We start from the raw sequence: 3,529 nt of genomic DNA, 5'->3' as shown, positions 1-3,529 counted from the left end.
TTTTGCATTATTTACAGATATTACATTACAGATGTTTATTCTCACATCATTCTTGTAAATTCAACACTTATTTTCAATATGCAAAAACACAGAATGCACCGACTTTACCAAAGGGGCTGAACTTGAAACGCTTTAAATAAAATGCTGCAGTTGATAAAATTAACATTCTTAATTTTTTTTAAAAATTTCAGCTTCTTAAACTGTTTTCTGGTTAAATGTATTACAGTTTCTTCTCCCACCAATTTATCCCCTCTCTGCTGGCTGAAGCTGTAAGATGAACATTTTAGGCCTCACATTCACCAAAATTCAGGAAAATAAAATTAAAATTCATGTCAGCATTACTCATTATGATGTATTATGTACGCAGAAACAGGGTGATTGTGTTTCTCTGGACTTTTTTCCTCCTAAATCTTGTATCATATGACATCAGATGCAGGTGCTAGCAATGAAGGCAGAGACACATTAGCCACGTGGCTTCCTCCCAACTTCCATTTTCTAAAGAAACGGTTCAATATAAAAAATATTTTGTTATTAATTATGATAAATTATATGACTATTACCTTCTCCTATAAGTTTGTAAACCATAGCAATTGGTTCGTTCTTTATTGCATTACCTCAGTGAATTTTCCTCTGATTTTATATATGAAGTTTAAGTATGCAACTTTTTATTAGCAATATTACGAAGATATTTACATACTCAGATGTTCAACACAGCCTTTTCAATGCTCTTCCATCTTTAATCAATGCTGTAAGTGATCTTGACATGTATTTGGGTTTGGTTGATATTACAGACCCAAGAAACTAAGAACAAAATAACGCTCCTCAGAAATAGCATTTATTGCAACATCTATAACCAATATAATATAACCAATACACATTAAAATTTTACCAAGCCAATGCAGCCATAAATATTTAAGCAATTTCCCCCAAATGCTTCCCACCTATCTTATCTGTATGCAACAGCCACGTACAAGGAAACGGGCTAAGCACTTGCCCACATAATAAGATCAACTGCTTACATTTGAGGGTAGTTTTGCACTCCTTGCCCGACCTCCGTTCTCATTTAATCCCCCCTCTTTATCTTCTGGCCTCTAAGTCCTAATAATCTCCCAAAAGGGTGAAGTAGAACATACTTAGAAATTTAGGATCAAATTTAAAACTGCCACCCAGGCACCTGTCAAGTGCAAACCCTCGTGCTCTCTCACGAAGGTGTCCTGAAACAGGGGTCTGTCTGCATGGCCCCAACTGCCAGACATCAGCCTGGGGTCCAAGATTCCCTAGACTTTAGATGATCTCCCATTGCTCAAACTGATTCTTCTTTCTATTCCTCTTCCAGATTTTTCCTGGGCTGTTCCAGCCTGCCTTTATTTATAATCTTGCCTTCTCTACGTAAATGCTATCAAATTGTTTCCTGAAGACATATTTCACGTTAAGATGGCACGTTCCCACCCAGTTTTCATTTCAATAAAATTAAGCAGCACAAGGAATACGTAATTTAACAGCGCCCTTTCGAATTCCATAAATGTTCAGTGGGGTTTTTTTTCGCTTTCACAAGATCTGGAGCAAAATATTAACGAAACTTCCTAAAACCCAATTAAAATATCATCTTTGGTTTTAAGTTAACTAATTAACCAAGAAGCTCTATTTTGGACGAGAAAACTTCTGGGTAGGGAGAACAGCAGTGAGGACCGTGGGCTCTGAGCCTGACCACCTGGGTTCAAATCTGTGCCGTGCTGGGGACTATCTTCGACTTCAGGCAATTAATTGCTCAGCAACAGCTGGAGGTACCTCGAAGGGTTGTTGAGAGGATCACACACCTTCACCCATGAAACCACTTAGAACAGAGTCTGGCAAGCGGTCAACACTGAATAAATGTTAACCTTTATTAATACATAAACCTGGGGGAAAATATAAAGAAGAACATAACTATATATTTGCAGGAATAAGACATATCACTTTTCTCCAGAACCGTCTTTCATATTTCTGTAATCTATACCCAAGACAATAATTACCATGATGAAACTATGATTACTTCTCAAAGGCAGCATATATTTAGAGAATAAAGTACAAAGTAACTATTTTGAGAGAGCTTTGCATTTTGTGAAATAAATGGTAACATGTCTATAGAAGGTCGAAGCAAAATATGTTAGTTTCACTTTTAATCTTTCTCAGAGTTTTTTTATGTTTAACAATCACTCAGTTCTAAAAAATTTTCTCCTTTTCTGAATAGATGGGGAATTTTGCAGGTTTATTCCATTCTCTATAAAATTCTTGCATTTTAGTAGAAAAAGTAAAATATAACATATAAATGCGCTTACAATAGTGTCCACACAAAGGTTTTATGACAAACATCTCTGAATTTACCAATACCAGGAATAGTCAAAATGTTTCCATTAGTAAGTACGCAGAGTGTATGTTTACGCTGCCGGGGAACAGACAAAATGTTGCACGATTCAACGTGATAACAATCGCGAGGAGTTTTCAATTTGCAGCTTGAACTTGACACTCTGGATACAGACACGCCGTCGACCTCTGACATTTCAGGGCTGCGGACGCCGAGCGGGGCCGGCTCGGGCCGCGCTGCCCGCGGGGGCCTCCGGGGCGGCTCGGAGCGGGGGCGGCGGGTTCGAGCCCTGAGGCGGCGGCGCGCGGCCGAAGGGGCGGCCGGCCTCTGCGCGCTCTCGCCCGCGCGCGCCCGCACGGTGCCGCCCGGAGCCTGGTGAGGCCGGGAGGGGCCCCGCGTAGCCTGGGCTTCGGCAAAGGGCTAGGGGGGCGAGGTGAGCGAGGGCCCCTTTGGGCATCGAGCGGCGGCCGGAGTCTGGGAACCGGGGGAGCCGCAGCGAAAGGACTCGCCCGGCCCGCGGAGGACAGGCAGAGGCCACCTGGCCGCCGGCTGCGAGAGGCGGGGCACCCGGCGCGCCCGGAAGCCGCGGAGCCGCCCGCTGGGGGGACGGCGAAGCGAGATCCAGGATTCTCTTCTCCGGCCCCTGGAAATCCACCCCGGCGTCACCCGGAGGCCTGAGCTCCCAGATTTGTGCAAAACTACCGGCAGCAAGCCCGTAAAAAGATGAGCGTCCCTGGGTGGGCTCGAACCACCAACCTTTCGGTTAACAGCCGAACGCGCTAACCGATTGCGCCACAGAGACTGCGATGTGGTTTGTTTCTCCAGCCATAACCTTTATGAAGAATAATAAAGGCAGAGCGCGAACGTTATTCTCCTTTCTGCTTCTTCATTCATACTATTTAAATCCGAAATGTTCGCTTAAACATTTGTTACTCTCTTAATTCTATTTTCCACCTTTAAAGCATATTGGAAAGTTATAAATACAGCAAGATCGAGCAGAATTTCAGATTGCAACGTGTATGAAAATCCTGGGGTTTTTTCCAAGTCCTGATTGGAACGTTCTGTTTCAGGAAGATAGCTATTTCTGATGTTACCTTTTATAGGGAAATAAAACTTTTAATCTTAGGAGTTGAGAAACTTTCCTTTTGTTTCAAACTCTTTGTCCAAGTGCTTTGCTCGCTAATC

General features: G+C 42.9%; 1 non-coding gene across 1 annotated transcript; it reads right to left on the bottom strand.

The window, feature by feature from the left end:
* Positions 1–3,072: 3,072 nt before the first annotated feature.
* Positions 3,073–3,146, bottom strand: TRNAN-GUU (transfer RNA asparagine (anticodon GUU)). The gene has a single exon. It is a non-coding gene; the product is annotated as a tRNA-Asn (tRNA).
* Between the last annotated feature and the right edge of the window lie 383 nt (positions 3,147–3,529).

Source organism: Equus przewalskii, chromosome 30, assembly GCF_037783145.1.
Source record: "Equus przewalskii isolate Varuska chromosome 30, EquPr2, whole genome shotgun sequence".
Lineage (NCBI taxonomy): Eukaryota > Metazoa > Chordata > Mammalia > Perissodactyla > Equidae > Equus > Equus przewalskii.
This window is presented reverse-complemented; position numbering and strand designations above follow the sequence as displayed.